Source organism: Triticum dicoccoides, chromosome 3B, assembly GCF_002162155.2.
Source record: "Triticum dicoccoides isolate Atlit2015 ecotype Zavitan chromosome 3B, WEW_v2.0, whole genome shotgun sequence".
NCBI classification, from domain to species: domain Eukaryota; kingdom Viridiplantae; phylum Streptophyta; class Magnoliopsida; order Poales; family Poaceae; genus Triticum; species Triticum dicoccoides.
The window spans coordinates 497318511-497342401 of record NC_041385.1 but is presented as its reverse complement, the minus strand read 5'-3'; positions in this window follow the sequence as shown (position 1 = coordinate 497342401).

Below are 23891 nucleotides of genomic sequence, written 5' to 3'. Positions count from 1 at the left end.
GAATAACCGTCTCGCATCAAACAAGATCCAGATATAATGTTCATGCTCAATGCGGGCACCAAATAACAATTATTCAGGTCTAAAACTAATCCCGAAGGTAGATGTGGAGGTAGTGTGCCGACTGCGATCACATCGACTTTGGAACCATTTCCCACGCGCATCGTCACCTCGTCCTTAGCCAATCTTCGCTTAATCCGTAGTCCCTGTTTCGAGTTGCAAATATTAGCAACAGAACTAGTATCAAATACTTAGGAGCTACTGCAAGCATTAATAAGGTACACATCAATAACATGTATATCACATATACCTTTGTTCACCTTGCCATCCTTCTTATCCGCCAAATACTTGGGGAAATTCCGCTTCCAGTGACCAGTCTGCTTGCAGTAGAAGCACTCAGTCTCAGGCTTAGGTCCATATTTGGGTTTCTTCTCTTGAGCAGCAACTTGTTTGCTGTTCTTCTCGAAGTTCTCCTTCTTCTTCCCTTTACTCTTTTTCTTGAAACTGGTGGTCTTATTGACCATCAACACTTGATACTCCTTCTTGATTTCTACCTCCACAACATTTAGCATTGCGAAGAGATCGGGAATAGTCTTGTCCATCCCTTGCATATTATAGTTCATCACGAAGCTCTTGTAGCTTGGTGGTAGTGATTGAAGAATTCTGTCAATGACACTATCATTAGGAAGATTAACTCCCAGTTGAATCAAGTGATTATTATACCCAGACATTTTGAGTATATGTTCACTGACAGAACTATTCTCCTCCATCTTGCAGCTATAGAACTTATTGGAGACTTCATATCTCTCAATCCGGGCATTTGCTTGAAATATTAACTTCAACTCCTGGAACATCTCATATGCTCCATGACGTTCAAAACGTCGTTGAAGTCCCGGTTATGAGCCATAAAGCATGGCACACTGAAGTATCGAGTAGTCATCAGCTTTGCTCTACCAGACCTTCTTAACGTCATCAGTTGCATCTGCAGCAGGCCTGGCACTCAGCGGAGCTTCCAGGACATAATTCTTTTGTGCAGCAATGAGGATAATCCTCAAGTTACGGACCCAGTCCGTGTAATTGCTACCATCATCTTTCAACTTAACTTTCTCAAGGAACGCATTAAAATTCAACGGAACAACAGCATGAGCCATCTATCTACAATCAAACATAGACAAGCAAAATACTATCAGGTACTAAGTTCATGATAAATTTAAGTTCAATTAATCATATTACTAAAGAACTCCCACTTAGACAGACATCTCTCTAGTCATCAAGTGATCACGTGATCCAAATTAACTAAACTATGTCCGATCATCATGTGAGATGGAGTAGTTTTCAATGGTGAACATCACTATGTTTATCATATCTACTATATGATTCACATTCGACCTTTCGGTCTTCGTGTTCCGAGGCCATATATGTATATGCTAGGCTCGTCAAGTTTAACCTGAGTATTTTGCATGTGCAACTATTTTGCACCCGTTGTATTTGAACGTAGAGCCTATCACACCCGATCATCACGTGGTGTCTCAGCACGAAGAACTTTCGCAACGGTGCATACTCAGGGAGGACACTTCTTGATAATTTAGTGAGAGATCATCTTATAAAGCTACCGTCAATCAAAGCAAGATAAGATACATAAAGGATAAACATCACATGCAATCAATATAAGTGATATGATATGGCCATCATCATCTTGTGCTTGTGATCTCCACCTCCGAAGCACCGTCGTGATCACCATCATCATCAGCGTGACACCTTGATCTCCATCGTAGCATTGTTGTTGTTTCACCATCTATTGCTTCTACGACTATCGCTACCGCTTAGTGATTAAGTAAAGCAATTATAGGGCATTTGCATTTCATACAATAAAGCGACAACCATATGGCTCCTTCCAGTTGCCGATAACTCGGTTACAAAACATGATCATCTCATACAATAAAATATAGCATCATGTCTTGACCATATCACATCACAACATGCCCTGCAAAAACAAGTTAGACGTCCTCTACTTTGTTGTTACAAATTTTATGTGGCTGCTACGGGCTGAGCAAGAACCGTTCTTACCTACGCATCAAAACCACAATGATAGTTCGTCAAGTTAGTGATGTTTTAACCTTTGCAAGGACCGGGCGTAGCCACACTCTGTTCAACTACAGTTGGAGAAACTGACACCCGCCAGCCACCTGTGTGCAAAGCACGTCGGTAGAACCAGTCTCGCATAAGCGTACGCGTAATGTCAGTCAGGGCCGCTGAAGGAAATATGCCCTAGAGGCAATAATAACGTTATTTATTTCCATATTTCATGATAACTGTTTATTATTCATGCTTGACTAGCTCGTTAATAAAAACTAGTATGCCTCTACTTGACAAACCGAGTGTCACTAGTATGCCTCTACTTGACTAGCTCGTTCATCAAAGATGGTTAAGTTTCCTAACCATAGACATGAGTTGTCATTTGATTAACGGGATCACATCATTAGAAGAATGATGTGATTGACTTCACCCATTCCATTATCCTAGCACTTGATCGTTTAGTATGTTGCTATTGCTTTCTTCATGAGTTATACAAAGTTCCTACAACTATGAGATTATGCAACTCCCGTTTACCGGAGGAACACTTTGTGTGCTACCAAACGTCACAACGTAACTGGTTGATTATAAAGGAGCTCTACAGGTGTCTCCGAAGGTACATGTTGGGTTGGCGTATTTCGAGATTAGGATTTGTCACTCCGATTGTCGGAGAGGTATTTCCGTTCCCTCTCGGTAATGCACATCACTATAAAGCCTTGCAAGCAATGTAGCTAATGAGTTAGTTACGGAATGATGCATTACGTAATGAGTAAAGAGACTTGCCGGTAACGAGGTTGAACTAGGTATTGAGATACTGACGATCGAATCTCGGGGAAGTAACATACCGATGACAAAGGGAACAATGTATGTTGTTATGCGGTTTGACCGATAAAGATCTTCGTAGAATATGTAAGAGCCAATATGACCATCTAGGTTCCGCTATTGGTTATTGACCAGAAACAGTTCTAGGTCATGTCTACATAGTTCTCGAACCCGTAGGGTCTGCACGCTTAATGTTACGATGACAGTTTTATTATGAGTTTATAAGTTTTGATGTACCGAAGGTTGTTCGGAGTCCTTATGTGATCACGGACATGACGAGGAGTCTCGAAATGGTCAAGACATAAAGATTGATATATTGGACGACTATATTCGGACACCGGAAGTGTTCCGGGTGATTTCGGAGAAAATCGGAGTGCCAGAGGGGTTACCGGAACCCCCGGGGAAGTATTGGGCTTTAGTGGGCCTGAGGGGAGAGAGAGGGCAGCAGTCCAGGACGTGGCACACCTCCTCCCATGGGGAGTCTGAATTGGATTAGGGGAGGGGGGCGCGGCCCCTCTTTCCCTCTCCCTCTCCCTCTCTTTCCTTCCCCCTTCCCCCTTCCTAGTTGGACTAGGAAAGGGGAGTCCTACTCCTACTAGGAGGAGGACTCCCCCCTCCTTGGCGTGCCCCAAGGGCCGGCCGGCCTCCCCCTTGCTCCTTTATATACGGGGGCAAGGGTGCACCCCATGACACGCAAGTTGATGTTCGTGATCATTCCTTAGCCATGTGCGGTGCCCCCTCCACCATATTCCACCTCGGTCATATCGTTGCGGTGCTTAGGCGAAGCCCTGCGTCGGTAGAACATCATCATCGTCACCATGCCGTCATGCTAACGGAACTCATCCCTGACACCCTACTGGATCGGAGTCCGGGGATCGTCATCGAGCTGAACGTGTGCTGAACTCGGAGGTGCCGTACGTTCGGTACTTGGATCGGTCGGATCATGAAGATGTACGACTACATCAACCGCGTTGCTCTAACGCTTCCGCTTTCGGTCTATGGGGGTACGTGGACAATACTCTCCCCTCTCGTTGCTATGCATCACCATGATCTTGCGTGTGCATAGGAATTTTTTTGAAATTACTACGTTCCCCAACAGTGGCATCTGAGCCTAGTTTTATGCGTAGATGTCATATGCACGAGTAGAACACAAGTGAGTTGTGGGCGATATAAGTCATACTGCTTACCAACATGTCATACTTTGGTTCAGCGGTATTCTGAGATGAAGCGGCCCGGACCGACATTACGCGTACGCTTACGCGAGACTAGTTTCACCGTTACAAGCACTCGTGCTTAAAGGTGACTGGCGGGTGTCTGTCTCTCTCACTTTAGTTGAACCAAGTGTGGCTACGCCCGGTCCTTGCGAAGGTTAAAACAGCACCAACTTGACAAACTATCGTTGTGGTTTTGATGCGTAGGTAAGAACAGTTCTTGCTCAGCCCGTAGCAGCCATGTAAAATTTGCAACAACAAAGTAGAGGAGGTCTAACTTGTTTTTGCAGGGCATGTTGTGATGTGATATGGTCAAGACATGATGCTATATTTTATTGTATGAGATGATCATGTTTTGTAACCGAAGTTATCGGCAACTGGCAGGAGCCATATGGTTGTCGCTTTATGGTATGAAATGCAAACGCCCTGTAATTGCTTTACTTTATCACTAAGCGGTAGCGATAGTCGTAGAAGCAATAGACGACGTAAACGACAACAATGCTACAATGGAGATCAAGGTGTCGCGCCGGTGACGATGGTGATCATGGAGGTGCTTCGGAGATGGAGATCACAAGCACAAGATGATGATGGCCATATCATATCACTTATATTGATTGCTTGTGATGTTTATCCTTTATGCATCTTATCTTGCTTTGATTGACGGTAGCATTTTAAGATGATCTCTCACTAAATTATCAAGAAGTGTTCTCCCTTAGTATGCACCGTTGCGAAAGTTCTTCGTGCTGAGACACCACGTGATGATCGGGTGTGATAGGCTCTACGTTCAAATACAACGGGTGCAAAACAGTTGCACACACGGAATACTCAGGTTAAACTTGACGAGCCTAGCATATACAGATATGGCCTCGGAACACGGAGACCGAAAGGTCGAGCGTGAATCATATAGTAGATATGATCAACATATTGATGTTCACCGCTGAAACTACTCCATCTCACGTGATGATCGGACATGGTGTAGTTGATATGGATCACGTAATCACTTAGAGGATTAGAGGGATGTCTATCTAAGTGGGAGTTCTTAAGTAATATGATTAATTGAACTTAAATTTATCATGAACTTAGTCCTGGTAGTATTTTGCAAATTATGTTGTAGACCAATAGCTCATGTTATAGCTTCCATATGTTTTTATATGTTCCTAGAGAAAAACTATTTTGAAAGATGTTAGTAGCAATGATGTGGACTTGGTCCGTGATTTGAGGTTTTTCCTCATTGCTGCACAGAAGAATTATGTGCTTGATGCACGGCTAGGTGATGGACCTATTGCAGGAGCAGATGTAGACGTTATGAACGTTTGGCTAGCTCAATATGATGACTACTTGATAGTTTTGTGCACCATGCTTTATGGCTTAGAACCGGGACTACAAAAACGTTTTTGAAACGTCATGGAACATATAAGATGTTTCAGGAGATGAAATTGGTATTTCAGACTCATGGCCATGTCAAGAGGTATGAGACCTCTGACAAATACTTCACCTAAAAGATGGAGGAGAATTGCTCAACTAGTGAGCAAGTACTTAGATTGTCTGAGTACTACAATCGCTTGAATCAAGTGGGAGTTAATCTTCCAGATAAGATAGTGATTGGCAGAGTTCTCTAGTCACCATCACCAAGTTACTGGAACTTCGTGATGAATTATAATGCAAGGGATGATGAAAACAATTCCCGAGCTCTTTGTGATGTTGAAATCGACGAAGGTAGAAATCAAGAAAGAGCATCAAGTGTTGATGATTGACAAGACCACTAGTTTCAAGAAAAGGGCAAAGGAAGGGAACTTCAAGTAGAATGACAAGCAAGTTGTCACTCCCGCAAAGAAGCCCAAAGCTGGACCAAAGCCTGAAACTGAGTGCTTACACTGCAAAGGAAATGGTCACTGGAAGCGGAAAAGCCCTGAATATTTGGTGGATAAGAAGGATGGCAAAGTGAACAAGGGTATATTTGATATACAGGTTATTGATGTGTACCTTACTAGTGTTTATAGTAGCCCCTGAGTATTTGATACTTGTTCGGTTGCTAAAAATTAGTAACTCGAAACAGGAGTTACAGAATAAACAGAGACTAGTTGAGGGTGAAGTGACGATGCGTGTTGGAAGTGGTTCCAAGATTGATATGATCATCATCGCACACTCCCTATACTTTCGGGATTAGTGTTAAACCTAAATAAATGTTATTTGGTGTTTGCGTTGAGCATGAATATGATTTGATCATGTTTATTGCGATACAGTTATTCATTTAAAATCAAAGAATAATTGTTGTTCTGTTTACATTAATAAAACATTTGATGGTCATACACCCAATGAAAATAGTTTGTTGGATCTCGATCGTAGTAATACACATATTCATAATATTGATGCCAAAAGGTGCAAAGTTGATAATGATAGTGCAACTTATTTGTGGCAATGCCGTTTGGGTCATATCGGTGTAAAGCACATGAAGAAACTCCATGCTGATGGATTTTTGGAATCACTTGATTATGAATCATTTGATGTTTGCGAACCGTGCCTTTTGGACAAGATGACTAAGACTCCGTTCTCCGGAACAATGGAGCGAGCAACAGATTTGTTGGAAATAATACATACTGATGTATGCGATCCAATGAGTGTTATGCTCGTGGCAAGTATCATTATTTTCTGACCTTCACAGATGATTTGAGCAGATATGGGTATATCTACTTAATGAAACACAAGTCTGAAACATTTGAAAAGTTCAAAGAATTTCAGAGTGAAGTGGAGAATCATCGTAACAAGAAAATAAAGTTTCTACGATCTGATCGTGGAGGAGAATATTTGAGTTACGAGTTTGGCCTTCATATAAAAACAATGCGGAATAGTTGCACAGCTCACGCCACATGGAACACCACCACGTAATGGTGTGTCCAAACGTCATAAGCGCACTTTATTGTATATGGTGCGATCTATGATGTATCTTACCGATTTACCACTATCATTTTGGGGTTATGAATTAGAGACAGTTGCATTCACTTTAAATAGGGCACCATCAAAATCCGTTTGAGACGACGCCTTATGAACTGTGGTTTGGCAAGAAACCAAAGTTGTCGTTTCTTAAAGTTTGGGACTGCGATGCTTATGTGAAAAAGTTTCAACCTGATAAGCTCGAACCAAAATCGGAGAAGTGCGTCTTCATAGAATACCCAAAGGAAACTATTGGGTACACCTTCTATCACGGATCCAAAAGCAAGATATTCGATGCTAAGATGGATCCTTTCTAGAGAAGGAGTTTCTCTCAAAAGAAGTGAGTGGGAGAAAAGTAGAACTTGATAAGGTAATAGTACCTTCTCCTGAATTGGAAAATAGTTCATCGCTAAAATCAGTTCCAGTGATTCCTACACCAATTAGTGAGGAAGCTAATGATGATGATCATGAAACTTCAGATCAAGTTATTACAGAACCTCGTAGGTCTTCCAGAGTATGGTCCGTACCAGAGTGGTACGGTGATCCTGTTCTGGAAGTCATGTTACTAGACCATGATGAACCTATGAACTATGAGGAAGCGATGATGAGCCCAGATTCCACGAAATGGCTTGAGGCCATAAAATCTGAGATATGATCCATGTATGAGAACAAAGTATGGACTTTGATTGACTTGCTCGATGATCAACAAGACATGTTAAATAAATGGATCTTCAAGAGGAAGATGGACACTGATAGTAAGTGTTACTATCTACTAAACTCGACTTGTTGCGAAAGGTTTTCGACAAGTTCAAGGTGTTGAATACGATGAGATTTTCTCACTCCTATCGATGCTTAAGTCTGTCTGAATCATGTTAGCAATTGCCACATTTTATGAAATCTGGCAAATGGATGTCAAAACTGCATTCCTTAATGGATTTTTTAAAGAAGAATTGTATATGATGCAACCAGAAGGTTTTGTTAATCCTAAAGGTGCTAACAAAATGTGCAAGCTCCAGTGATCCATCAATGGACTGGTGCAAGCATCTTGGAGTTGGAATATACGCTTTGATGAGTTGATCAAAGCATATGGTTTTCTACAGACTTTTGGAAAGGCCTGTATTTACAAGAAAGTGAGTGGGAGCACTACAGCCTTTCTGATAAGTATATGTGAATGACATATTATTAATTGTAAATGATGTAGAATTTTCTGGAAAGCATAAAGGAGTGTTTGAAAGGAGTTTTTCAAAGAAAGACCTCGGTGAAGCTTCTTACACATTGAGCATCAAGATCTATATAGATAGATTAAGACGCTTGATAAGATTTTTCAATGAGTACATACCTTGATAAGATTTTGAAGTAGTTCAAAATGGAACAGTCAAAGAAGGAGTTCTTGCCTATGTTGCAAGGTGTAAAATTGAGTAAGACACAAATCCCGACCACGGCAGAAAATAGAAAGAGAATGAAAAGGCATTCCCTATGCCTCAGTCATAGGTTCTATAAAAGTATGTCATGCTATGGACCAGGCCTATTGTATACTCTGCACTGGTTTGGCAAGGCAGCACAATAGTGATCTAGGAGTAGATCACTGGACATTGGTCAAAATTATCCTTAGTGGAATAAGGATATATTTCTCGATTATGGAGGTGACAAAAGGTTCATCGTAAAGGGTTACATCGATGCAAGTTTTGGCACTGATCCAGATGACTTTAAGTCTTAATCTGGATACATATTGAAAGTGGGAGCAATTAGCTAGAGTAGCTCCGTGCAGAGCATTGTAGACATAGAATATTTGCAAAATACATATGGCTCTGAATGTGACAGACCCGTTGACTAAACTTCTCTCACAAGAAAAACATGATCATACCTTAGTACTCTTTGGGTGTTAATCACATAGCGATGTGAACTAGATTATTGACTCTAGTAAACCCTTTGGGTGTTGATCACATGACGATGTGAACTATGGGTATTAATCACATACAGATGTGAATATTGGTGTTAAATCACATGGCGATGTGAACTAGATTATTGACTCTAGTGCAAGTGGGAGACTGAAGGAAATATGCCCTAGAGGCAATAATAAAGTTATTTATTTCCTTATTTCATGATAAATGTTTATTATTCATGCTAAAATTGTATTAACCGGAAACATAATACATGTGTGAATACATAGACAAACCGAGTGTCACTAGTATGCCTCTACTTGACTAGCTCGTTAATCAAAGATGGTTAAGTTTCCTAACCATAGACATGAGTTGTCACTTGATTAACGGGATCACATCATTAGAAGAATGATGTGATTGACTTGACCCATTCCGTTAGCCTAGCACTTGATCGTTTAGTATGTTGCTATTGCTTTCTTCATGTCTTATACAAAGTTCCTACAACTATGAGATTATGTGTAACACCCACAATGCAGCTATATCTCCCACGTGTCGAAGCACGACTTAGAGGCATAACCGCATGGTGGTTTTTGTCGCAAGAAGGGTCATCTTCACACAATCCCATGTAATGAACAAGAATGGGATAAAGAGAGTTGGCTTACAATCGCCACTTCACACAATACATAAATTAAGATCATACATCATTCAAATACACTCATAGACCGGCTACGGTCAAGTTCAAATGAAAAGAAGACAACCCCAAATGCTAGGTCCCCGATCGCCCCGACTGGGCTCCACTACTGATCATCTGGAAACGATACATAGTAACGACCAAGGGCCTCATCAAATTCCCACTTCAGCTTAGTTGCGCCATCTACGCCAGTATCCTCGGCACCTGCATCTGTTTTGGTAGAATCTGTGAGCCACGGGGACTCAGCAATCTCACACCCGCGAGATCAAGACTATTTAAGCTCATAGGTAGGTAAGGGGTAATATTGTGGAGCTGCGGCAAGCACTAAGCATATATGGTGGCTAACATACGCAAGTGAGGGCGAGAAGAGAAGCAACGCATCAGCCGAGAAGCTAGAAGTGATCAAGAAGTGATCCTGAAACTACTTACGTCAAGTATAACTCAAACCGTGTTCACTTCCCGGACTCCGCCGAGAAGAGACCATCACGGCTACACACGCGGTTGATGCATTTTAAAGAGGTCAAGTGTCAAGTAATCTACAACCGGACATTAACAAATTCCCATCTGCCTCATAACTGCGGGCACGGCTTTGGAAAGATTATATACCCTGCAGGGGTGTCCCAACTCAGCCCATCACAAGCTCTCACGGTCAACGAAGGATATACCTTCTCCCGGGAAGACCCGGTCAGCCTCGGAATCCCGGTTCGCAAAACATTTCGACAATGGTAAAACAAGACCAGCAAAGCCACCTGAAGTGCCGACAAATCCCGATAGGAGCTGCACATATCATGTTCTCAGGGCACACCGGATTGTCCAAACTTCCGGTAGGCCAACCCAGAGTTGCCCCTGGTGGCCACCGGCGGCTGACAGGTTGGACCAACACTCACGACGAGCACTGGCCCGGGGGGGGGGGGTAAATAAATATGACCCTTGGGCTCGCGAAAACCCAAGGGAAAGGGCTTAGGTGCCAAATGGTAAAACCAAGGTTGGGCCTTGCTGGAGGAGTTTTATTGAAAGCGAACTATCGAGGGAGTCCCATAGATCACCCAACCGTGTAAGGAACGCAAAATCAAGGAACATAACACCGGTATGACGGAAACTAGGGCGACAAGAGTGGAACAAGTCACCAGGCATAAAGCCGAGCCTTCCACCCTTTACCAAGTATATAAGGTGCATTAATTAAACAGGACATATTGTGATATCCTAAAATATCCATGTTCCGACCAGGAACAAACTTCATCTTCACCTGCAACTGGCAACGCTATAAGAGGGGCTAAGCAAAAGCGGTGACATAGCCAAAGAACGGTTGCTAGGACAGGTTGGTTAGAGGTTTGACATGGCAATAGGGAGGCATGATAAACAAAGGCAGGTAGAGCTAACATAGCGATAGAGTGAGTACTAGCAAGCAAAGATAGAAGTGATATAGAAGGTATGGTCATCTTGCCTGCAAGGTTCTCAGAGTTGTCGAAGGCTTGATCCTCTTTAGCGTACTCAACAGGTTCCTCGTGCATGTACTCGTCTCCCGGCTCTACCCAAAGCAAGAACACAAGCAAAGGAACCACAATAAATCACGATGCAATGCACAAGCAACATGATGCAATACATGTCATGATATGCGAGATGTGATATGCAATGCATATGCGTGCTTCGGGAGGAAAAAGGATCAACAAGGCATCAACTTGGCAAACCAAGTATGCCGCTGGAAAGATGAGATGATTTCGGTTGAAATCGATATAAAGATCACCGGATTCGGATGCACGGTTTGCAAATGGCAAGCAAGACAAGAATGACACAAAGCTGCGATTAACAGCATGATGCTACTTAGCATGCAACAAGGAACTATGCTAAAACACCCCAACATAAAAACAAAACATATGGCAGTGATCTACACGAGATGCTTAACAAAATAGGAACACTGAGCTACGGCTAAATCACATCATAACAGGTTCAAACAAGCATGGATAAAGTGCAAAAAAATATCAGGTTGGACATGGCATAAACAGCATCACGAAGCAATTCTCAGAGCAAGTTATCAACATGTTACAGGAACTTATAATAGCAAAACAAGGCATGTCATGAATCTACTCAAAGCATAGATCAAAAGTCCCTTACTGACCATAAGCCAAAAAGGATCAGAAAATATGATGGCACCCATGTTAACATAGCAAGTTTTTATTAACAGTTTCAGACTTTGTGAAATTTCAGGACATGGAAAAATAGATTCATGTTGGCATGTTAACAAGCTTGATTAACTTCATACATAGCATATCATGGCATGAAATAAATCTAGCATGGAGTAGGCATGAAAATGAAGCTAACCCTGTGCCAAACAACCTCATAGCATCTTTGAAATAAATCACACAAAAATGCCAAAACAACACTATGATGTAAAATGGCATGTATGCAAACTTGCTTAAATTTAGAAAATAATGCCACCACTGGATTGGTGGGATTTTTCTACCCCAAAAACATATATAATATGTTGGGGTTGCTGTAGAAAAATCATCACAAGTGCAATTAGTAAAAAACTGCCCTAAATGGAATATGACAGAAATGGCATTTTCCTTGTTTGGAAACATCCAGAAATGGACTTGCCCGAAAGGGAAAACAGGGACTTGCTATAAATGGAAAGCGCAGGGATAAGGGTAAAAAAAATAGAAGGAGGAGGGCGCTGAGGGGCTGACTGGTGGGACCCTGATGTCATAGAGACAACTGTTAATTATGTACAGAGGGAATAAAAAGGGGGCACGCGCCTGGGATTCGAACCCGGGACCTCTTGGTTCAAAGCGCGCTGGAGCAACGAGCGGGCTATGCATGCATATGTGATCAGGAAGGGGCTCAGCCTCTATTGAACCACTGGAAGGTCGAGCCTTCTTCCCCAGCGCACGGGGAAGATGGTGACAGCGCCGGCGGGCAACGACAGCGACCACCAGAGAAGTGGAACACCGGCGGGGGTGCGGGATTGGGAGGCATTGCTGCTACGGGTCGTGCATGTGCATGCGTGCATGTGTGGACATGAACTTGCGTCCATGGCGGCAAGGTGCAGCGAGGCGGAGCGAAGGCGAGCTGCGGCATGAGCACGGGCTGCGGGACGCTGCTCTGCTGCGAGGGTGCGAGCAGGTCGTGGTGCGCGAGGGTATACAGAGCGGGGAACACTCGGGCGCTACTGTAGAACAGCAACTTCACACAAAAAAAATTCAGAGATCGTCGGAGCACTACGAGCGCGGCGAAGACATGGATCGGACGAGTCCTACAGGTGCCTACATGCAAAGGGATGGATGGGAGAGGGAGGAGTGTTACCTAGCTCACCCTAGGACATGACGGGGTCGACGGAGACGAGCTAGAGGCGATGAGAGGGAGCTCTGAACTTGGCGGGGCTACTGTCCGTGAAGCAGGGGAGGAAGAGGACGACGGGGAGGTAGCCGGACTTGACGATCCCAGGCGAGGAAGAGGACGACGGGGACGTAGTCGACGTCGTGGAGGAAGACAGATGACATAGGCGAGGCGGAGGTGGTCGGAGTGCACGCCGGCGACGGCTATCCCGAGCTCGAGCCGAAGCTCGGTCGGTTCATGGTGGGCAAGGCGACGGCGAGGCGCGGCTTGGCTTACCTGGCGGTGGCGAGTGAAGGAGAGGAGGGGGATCGGTTGAGGGGAGACCCTAGGGCACCGGGGACAACTTTATAGGGGTCTGTGGAGCTTCTCCGACCGTCAAATCATATGGCGTGCCGACGTGTCTCCTCTGGATGTCCTGCCGTACAGGAGGACGAAGCAACTGTCGCTTGCAAGCTAAAGGGCTGCGGGAGGCCTGCTGGGCCGCGCGGATGGACTGCTGCTACTGGGCTGCGCTGCTGCTGGTGCTCTCTCTCTCCCTCTGACTCTTTCCCATTCCTTCGAACAGAAATAAAAGAGCGAAAACCACAGAAGGATTGGGGGGGGTCTGAGAGATATGAAAATATCCTCAGGATTCTGGAATTATTCTCAATTTGATAAAATTGAGTTGGGTATTTTTTTTAGAGGTAGAAAAATATAACAAGTTTGAATATAGTTCAAACTTGGAGCATTTTTGGACCTAACCAACACAACTTCAAATGAGCTGTAATTTGGCAGAGAGGCTAGGTACATAGTGTTAGAATATTGGGGAAAAGATGAACATTTATGGTGGAGGCAAAATGGCACTTGCAAAGAATGGAAGGAAAAGGAAGGAAGGAGAAGTCATGGTGCAAGATTTATGCATTGAGCATGCCACAACATAATAGGTATGAGATCACAACATGCACATGATGAGGATGAATGCAAAATGACAAGAGGCAAAAATGCAATATGGTAAGGTGAGCATGACAATGAAAATAAAAAAAACACCTAACCGAACAAGATGAGGCCAAACATGATAAAAACCCACAAGAATTGGATGAAGGTCAAGTTGATATATTGCCAAATTGGGACATGTTACATCTGGGGTGTTACAATACTCCACCACTACAAGAGGATCTCATCCCGAGATCTAGGACTGAAAGAACTCCGGATATTCGGAACGGAGGTGATCCTCGCGCTCCCAGGTGGCTTCTTGGTCGGAATGGTGTAACCACTTCACTTTCAGGAATTTGATTGACTTGTTGCGAGTCTTGCGCTCGGTTTCTTCAAGAATAGCAACGGGGTGCTCATGATAAGAGAGATCTTATTGGAGGTCGATTTCTTCGAAGTTGATAGTGCGCTCAGGAGTCTTGAAGCACTTGCGAAGCTGTGACACGTGAAACACATCGTGCACGTTTGCAAAGTTGTATGGAAGCTCAGGTTGATAGGCGAGGTCGCCTATTTTGCCAATGATCTTTAAAGGACCCACGTATCTAGGCGCAAGCTTCCCTTTGATACCGAAGCGACGAGTGCCTTTCATTGGAGAGACGCGGAGGTAGACATGGTCTCCGATTTCAAAAGCCAATTCACGGTGCTTGCTATCATAGTAACTCTTTTGTCGCGATTGCGCGGCTTTGAGATTCTCACGAATGACTTTGCACATTTCTTCAGCTTCTGTGATCAAGTCGTTGCCAAGAAGTTGGCGTTCACCTGTCTCAGACCAGTTGAGAGGAGTACGACACTTTCTGCCATAGAGAATTTCGAATGGGGCCTTTCCCGAACTCGCTTGGAAGCTGTTGTTGTAGGAGAACTCGGCATATGGAAGACAATCTTACCACTTCATACCGAAAGAGATGACACAAGCCCTGAGCATATCTTCAAGGATTTGATTGACTCGCTCGACTTGGCCACTTGTTTGAGGATGGAAAGCTGTGCTGAAACAAATGTTGGTGCCCATGGCCGTCTGAAAGGAGTCCCAGAACTTAGAAGTGAAGATGCTTCCACGATCTGAAGATATCAATTGTGGAATGCCGTGCAAGGAGACAATTTTGGAGGTGTATAGCTCTGCCAGCTGAGCTGCTGTGATAGATTCTTTGATAGGAAGAAAATGAGCCACTTTGGTAAGCTTGTCAATGACAACAAAGATAGCATCATTTCCACGCTTGGACTTAGGAAAACCAGTCACGAAGTCCATCTCGATATGGTCAAACTTCCATTCCGGAATATCAAGAGGTTGGAGGAGACCAGCTGGTCGTTGGTGTTCTGCTTTCACCCTTCTGCAGACATCACATTCATTCACGAATTGAGCAATCTCTCGCTTCATTCGAGTCCACCAATATGACTGCTTGAGGTCATGGTACATCTTTGTACTTCCAGGATGAATGGATAGGAGGGAATTGTGTGCCTCATTCATGATGACTTTTCTCAGATCACCTTTTGGAACCACAATTCGATCCTCGAATAAAAGAGTATCTTTGTCATCCAAGCGATAGCACTTGTATTTGGGAATGCCCATGTCAATACCACGTTTCACCTTCTTCACCATGGTATCCAGGAGTTGTGCCTCACGAATTTGATCTTCCAAAGTAGGAGAGACTATGAGGTTGGCAAGAAAGCCTTGAGGAACAACTTGAAGATTCATCTTGCGGAAGGCTTCACAAAGATCCGGTTGAAACGGGTTGAGAATTAGACTGTTGCAATAAGCCTTTCTGCTCAGAGCATCTGCAATCACATTCGCCTTGCCAGGAGTATATTCAATACTCGGATTGTACTCTTGAATCATTTCGACCCATCGAGTTTGCCTGAGGTTAAGGTTGGGTTGAGTGAAGATATACTTGAGGCTCTTGTGATCCGTGAAGATGTCCACTTGCCTTCCCAATAAGAGATGTCTCCATGTTATCAATGCATGGACAACTGCCACCAACTCAAGATCGTGAGTGGGGTAGTTCTTTTCGTTGGGCTTCAACTGACGCGAGGTATAGGCCACAACTTTTTTCTCTTGCATCAACACAGCACTGAGACCTTGAAGGGAAGCATCACAGAAAACTTCAAATGGCTTGGATTCATTAGGAGGAGTCAAAACAGGAGCTGTGACTAGCTTCTCTTTGAGGGTGTTGAAAGCGACGTCACACTCAGCCGTCCAGACATACTTGACATGCTTCTGGAGGAGGTTGGAAAGAGGCTTTGCAATCTTAGAGAAGTTCTCAACGAATCTTCGGCAATAGCTTGCAAGACCAAGAAAACTGTGGAGCTGTTTGACATTCTGAGGAGGTTCCCAATTCAAAACTGCAGAAACCTTCGCGGGATTAACTGCAATGCCCTTGGCAGAGATGATATGACCAAGGTAAAGAACTTCATCAAGCCAGAACTCACATTTGGAAAACTTTGCATAGAATTGATGCTCTCTGAGCTTGTCGAGCACCAATCGCAAATGTTTGGCATGATCCTGCTTATTCTTGGAGAAGACCAAGATATCATCGAGATACACCAGAACGTATTCATTGGTGTAGGGGTTGAAGATAAAGTTCATCATGCGAGAGAACGTTGGAGGAGCATTGACAAGGCCGAAAGACATGACAGTATATTCATAAGAACCATAGCTTGTTCTGAATGCTGTCTTGGGAATATCTTGTTCACGAATGCGAATCTGATGATAACCCATACGAAGGTCAAGCTTGGAGAATACTTTAGCACCTTTGAGTTGCTCGAAAAGCTCATTGATGTTGGGAAGTGGGTACTTGTTCTTCATTGTCTTCTTGTTCAATGGACGGTAATCGACACAAAGTCGGTCCGTGCCATCCTTCTTCTGGACAAAAAGAACTCCACAACCCCATGGGGATGAACTCGGTCTGATCAAACCCAGACGCTCTTGTTCATCGAGCTGCTTCTTTAATTCCTGCAGCTCCTTGGGTCCAAGCTTGTATGGACGCTTGCACACGGGTTCAGTTCCAGGCTCAAGATCAATAACGAACTCGACTGGCCGATGAGGAGGCATACCCGGAAGCTCTTCTGGAAAGACATCTTGGTACTCACAGATGACTGGAATTTGAGAAATAGCATCCAATTCGCCCTTCTCATTGAGAGAAAACAACCGAATGGTTTCATCACGAGTGGCATAGATGATAACATCCTCAGAAGGGTGTGTCAATTGAATTTGCCTGGCAGCACAATCAAGCTGAGCCTTGTGCTTAGAGAGCCAGTCCATCCCGAGAATTAGATCAATATCGGAGTCACCAAGAACCACTGGAGAAGACAGAAATTTATAGTCGCCCATCTTGATGGAAACATCCGGAACCATGTAGCTTGCATTCATGCTTTTAGCGGGAGAGACAACTGCTAATGGTCGAGGCAACTCTTGGAAAGACAAATCATGCTTAGATGCAAATGGTCTTGAGATGAAACTAAGTGATGCACCAGTGTCAAAAAGAACTTTTGCAGGAATATCATTAATAGGAAGATTACCGATGATCACATCTGAAGAATCCTCTGCCTGAGCTGCATTCATCATGTTCACCTTTGTAAACTTGGAATTATGCTTGACCACTGCATTGCTTGAAGATCTCACAGGAGGAGGAGGAGGAAGGCGCCTTTGATTGAAGCATTTGTTCGCGTAGTGACCTTTCTGCTGGCACTTGTTGCAAGTCACTTCTGAGAGCGGACAATGATAAGGAGCACTCGACTTTGAAGCTTGAGGCTGAGACTTGTTCTGATAGCCTGGGTTGGGTGGGTGGGAAGATCCACGAGCACCTGAGTTCTTCTGTTGGTAAGGCTGACGAAACGGAGGAGGAGGAAGATAGAACTTCTGCTGCTTAGCTGCCACTTGTGAGGAAGAAGAAGATTGCACTGCATCCCTGATTCTCTTCTTAGAAGCCTCACACTTGAGCTGGGCACCTTCTTGCTTGAGTGCCATATTGTAGAATTGATCAAACTGAGTAGGCTCAACAAGAACGAGAGCTAACTGCAGATCCTCTCTAAGGCCACCTCTGAATTGATAGATCATACTCTTCTCATCTGGAACATCTTTCTTAGCGAAGCGAGCAAGTTTCTGAAACTGCTTGTTGTATTCGTACACTGACATGCTGCCTTGCTTGAGATTGCGGAAACTCCTCACGCTTGCTCTCAACAACACTGGTAGGAATATGCTGAGTTTTAAAGTCCCGACAGAAATCAGTCCAAGTAATCACTCGACCACCTCTGGAATCCTTGTATTGCTGGAACCAATCAGCTGCCTGATCCTTGAGCTGAAAAGAAGCGAACTTGACATAGTCCTCAGGCCTGACATTGCTGCATTCAAAATGCTTGTTGATATCCACGAGCCAATCATCGGCGTCTGTGGCCTCGACACAGTAGCTGAAAGACTTCGGCTGATTTGCCAGGAACTGGTTGATGGTAGGAAATAGAGGCTGATGATTGAACTGCCCTTGACCTTGATTCCCTTGGTTGCCTTGGCCTTGGTTGCGCTCTTGCATGAGCTGGATCATCATCTGAGCATGGGCGTTAGAGGCTGCCATCAAAGCTTGCCATGCCTCCGGAGGCGGAGGTGGAGGTGGAGGGTTCGCCTGGCTCCCATCATTGCGTTCCGAATTTTGACGCGTTGGCGGAGCCATCCTGAAGAGGGTGACATTCGTTAGCATCTTGATAGACAGATAGACAAGTTGAATCAATGGATAGAAATTGCAACATATAGTCTTCACAATAAACATTCGAACAAGGATGAACGAATGAATTCCAAAGTAAACATCACATGTCCATTAAGGTGAGAATCCACTTGAATAGAGATTGATGAATGAAATAAACAAGGTACAAATGGAACAAATAAGTGGTAAGGATTACCCAATCACGAACCAAATATCTGTGGGAAGAAATGCTAGAGCTACTTGAATCCCACCTATAAACTCCCGAAACTTTCTGGTTATGCAATCAGGTGTTGGGGATACAAGGGAAGCAATATATCTCACCCAAAGTAACAATCCCTACATCCAGCTGTATCCATCCGTCAACACATAAGCTAGAAACCTTCGGAAATCGTGTACCTCAACCTTCGAAAAGCATCCGTTATACGAGTTATGGCAATACTCCCGAACTCCCGCTCCAGTACTAGGTGACGTCGAGGTTATCTCACCAACAACTGCATAAAAGAGATTTTCGATGTCGGCAAATCTCAGGTATTCCAGAACTGCAACGATAAAATTGTGACGACAACACCTAAGAGCTCGACTCCCCGGGTCAAAGCCACATAAATAGACAGGAGGCACCAAGAACAATGTTCTCGTCACAAAACCATCGGAACGATTCCAAGATACCCGCGTGATCCTAAATTTTTTTTTAGTGAAATTTGAGAAGAGGACAGTCAAAACATCTACGTCAGGAGACCTGACCAGAGCGACAAAGGGACTGAGGAGTAAAAAGAATCCTACTCTCCGATATATATAATCCTAAGACTCAAAACATTTTTGTTCTAGCCTCAACATCGCCAGCAAACAATCAAGCAGGGGGCTCCTAAGTCGGGGATGGCTCTAATTACCAACTTGTAACACCCACGATGCGGCTATATCTCCCACGTGTCGAAGCATGACTTAGAGGCATAACCGCATGGTGGTTTTGTCGCAAGAAGGGTCATCTTCACACAATCCCATGTAATGAACAAGAATGGGATAAAGAGAGTTGGCTTTCAATCGCCACTTCACACAATACATAAATTAAGATCATACATCATTCAAATACACTCATAGACCGGCTACGGTCAAGTTCAAATGAAAAGAAGACAACCCCAAATGCTAGGTCCCCGATCGCCCCGACTGGGCTCCACTACTGATCATCTGGAAACGATACATAGTAACGACCAAGGGCCTCATCAAATTCCCACTTCAGCTTAGTTGCGCCATCTACGCCAGTATCCTCGGCACCTGCATCTGTTTTGGTAGAATCTGTGAGCCACGGGGACTCAGCAATCTCACACCCGCGAGATCAAGACTATTTAAGCTCATAGGTAGGTAAGGGGTAATATTGTGGAGCTGCAGCAAGCACTAAGCATATATGGTGGCTAACATACGCAAGTGAGGGCGAGAAGAGAAGCAACGCATCAGCCGAGAAGCTAGAAGTGATCAAGAAGTGATCCTGAAACTACTTACGTCAAGTATAACTCAAACCGTGTTCACTTCCCGGACTCCGCCGAGAAGAGACCATCACGGCTACACACAGGGTTGATGCTTTTTAAAGAGGTCAAGTGTCAAGTTATCTACAACCGGACATTAACAAATTCCCATCTGCCTAATAACCGCGGGTACGGCTTTCGAAAGATTATATACCCTGCAGGGGTGTCCCAACTCAGCCCATCACAAGCTCTCACGGTCAACGAAGGATATACCTTCTCCCGGGAAGACCCGATCAGCCTCGGAATCCCAGTTCGCAAAACATTTCGACAATGGTAAAACAAGACCAGCAAAGCCACCCGAAGTGCCGACAAATCCCGATAGGAGCTGCACATATCTCGTTCTCAGGGCACACCGGATTGTCCAAACTTCCGGTAGGCCAACCCAGAGTTGCCCCTGGTGGTCACCGGCGGCTGACAGGTTGGACCAACACTCACGACGAGCACTGGCCTGGGGGGGGGGGTAAATAAATATGACCCTTGGGCTCACGAAAACCCAAGGGAAAGGGCTTAGGTGCCAAATGGTAAAACCAAGGTTGGGCCTTGCTGGAGGAGTTTTATTGAAAGCGAACTGTCGAGGGGGTCCCATAAATCACCCAACCGTGTAAGGAACGCAAAATCAAGGAACATAACACCGGTATGACGGAAACTAGGGCGACAAGAGTGGAACAAGTCACCAGGCATAAGGCCGAGCCTTCCACCCTTTACCAAGTATATAAGGTGCATTAATTAAACATGAGATATTGTGATATCCCAAAATATCCATGTTCCGACCAGGAACAAACTTCATCTTCACCTGTAACTGGCAACGCTATAAGAGGGGCTGAGCAAAAGCGGTGACATAGCCAAACAACGGTTGCTAGGACAGGTTGGTTAGAGGTTTGACATGGCAATAGGGAGGCATGATAAACAAAGGCAGGTAGAGCTAACATAGCGATAGAGCGAGTACTAGCAAGCAAAGATAGAAGTGATATCGAAGGTATGGTCATCTTGCCTGCAAGGTTCTCAGAGTTGTCAAAGGCTTGATCCTCGTTAGCGTACTCAACAGGTTCCTCATGCACGTACTCGTCTCCCGGCTCTACCCAAAGCAAGAACACAAGCAAAGGAACCACAATAAATCACGGTGCAATGCACAAGCAACATGATGCAATACATGTCATGATATGCGAGATGTGATATGCAATGCATATGCGTGCTTCGGGAGGAAAAAGGATGAACAAGGCATCAACTTGGCAAACCAAGTATGCCGCTGGAAAGATGAGATGATTTCGGTTGAAATCGATATAAAGATCACCGGATTCGGATGCATGGTTTGCAAATGGCAAGCAAGACAAAATGACACAAAGCTGCGATTAACAGCACGATGCTACTTAGCATGCAACAAGAAACTATGCTACAGCACCCCAACATAAAAACAAAACATATGGCAGTGATCTACAGGAGATGCTTAACAAAAGAGGAACACTGAGCTACGGCTAAATCACATCATAACAGGTTCAAACAAGCATGGAGAAAGTGCAAAAAAATATCAGGTTGGACATGGCATAAACAGCATCACGAAGCAATGTTCAGAGCAAGTTATCAACATGCTATAGGAACTTATAATATCAAAACAAGGCATGACATGAATCTACTCAAAGCATAGATCAAAAGTCCCTTACTGACCATAAGCCAAAAAGGATCAGAAAATATGATGGCACCCATGTTAACATAGCAAGTTTTTATTAACAGTTTTAGATTGAAATTTCAGGATATGGAAAAACAGATTCATATTGGCATGTTAACAAGCTTGATTAACTTCATACATAGCATATCATGGCATGAAATAAATCTAGCATGGAGTAGGCATGAAAATGAAGCTAACCCTGTGCCAAACAACCTCATAGCATCTTTGAAATAAATCACACAAAAATGCCAAAACAGCACCATGATGTAAAATGGCATGTATGCAAACTTGCTTAAATGCAGAAAATAATGCCACCACTGGATTGGTGGGATTTTTCTACCCCAAAAACATATATAATATGTTGGGGTTGCTGTAGAAAAATCATCACAAGTGCAATTAGTTAAAAACTGCCCTAAATGGAATATGACAGAAATGGCATTTTCCTTGTTTGGAAACATCCAGAAATGGACTTGCCCGAAAGGGAAAACGGGGACTTGCTATAAATGGAAAGCGCAGGGATAAGGGTAAAAAAATAGAAGGAGGAGGGCGCTGAGAGGCTGACTGGTGGGACCCTGATGTCATAGAGACAACTGTTAATTATGTACAGAGGGAATAAAAAGGGGGCGCGCGCCTGGGATTCGAACCCGGGACCTCTTGGTTCAGAGCGCGCTGGAGCAACCAGCGGGCTATGCATGCATATGTGATCAGGAAGGGGCTCGGTCTCTATTGAACCACTGGAAGGTCGAGCCTTCTTCCCCAGCGCACGGGGAAGATGGTGACGGCGCCAGCGGGCAACGACAGCGACCACCAGAGCAGTGGAACACCGGCGGGGGTGCGGGATTTGGAGGCATTGCTGCTACGGGTTGTGCATGTGCATGCGCGCATGTGTGGACATGAACTTGCGTTCATGGCGGCTAGGTGCAGCGAGGCGAAGCGAAGGCGAGCTGCAGCATGAGCACGGGCTGCGGGACGCTGCTCTGCTGCGAGGGTGCGAGTAGGTCGTGGTGCGCGAGGGTATACAGAGCGGGGAACACTCGGGCGCTATGGTAGAACAGCAACTTCGCACAAAAAAAATTCAGAGATCGTCGGAGCACTGCGAGCACGGCGAAGACATGGATCGGACGAGTCCTACAGGTGCCTACATGCGAAGGGATGGATGGGAGAGGGAGGAGCGTTACCCAGCTCACCCTAGGACATGATGGGGTCGATGGAGACGAGCTGGAGGCGACAAGAGGGAGCTCTGAACTTGGCGGGGCTGCTGTCCGTGAAGCAGGGGAGGAAGAGGACGACGGGGAGGTAGCCGGACTTGACGATCCCAGGCGAGGAAGAGGACGACGGGGATGTAGTCGACGTTGTGGAGGAAGACGGACGACGTTGGCGAGGCGGAGGTGGCCGGAGTGCACGTCAGCGACGGCTATCCCGAGCTCGAGCCGAAGCTCGGTCGGTTCATGGTGGGCAGGGCGACAGCGAGGCGCGGCTCGGCTTACCTGACGGCGGCGAGGGAAGGAGATGAGGGGGATCGGTTGAGGGGAGACCCTAGGGCACCGGGGACAACTTTATAGGGGTCTGTGGAGCTTCTCCGGCCGTCAAATCATCTGGCGTGCCGACGTGTCTCCTCTGGATGTCCTACCGTACAGAGATATGAAAATATCCTCAGGATTCTGGAATTATTCTCAATTTGATAAAATTGTGTTGGGTATTTTTTTAGAGGTAGAAAAATACAACAAGTTTGAGTATAGTTCAAACTTGGAGCATTTTTGAACCTAACCAACACAACTTCAAATGAGCTGTAATTTGGCAGAGAGGCTAGGTACATAGTGTTAGAATATTGGGGAAAAGATGAACATTTATGGTGGAGACAAAATGGCACTTGCAAAGAATGGAAGGAAAAGGAAGGAAGAAGTGATGGTGCAAGATTTATGCATTGAGCATGCCACAACATAATAGGTATGAGATCACAACATGCACATGATGAGGATGAATGCAAAATGACAAGAGGCACAAATGCAATATGGTAAGGTGAGCATGACAATGAAAAGAAAAAAACACCTAACCAAACAAGATGAGGCCAAACATGATAAAAACCCACAAGAATTGGATGAAGGTCAAGTTGATATAT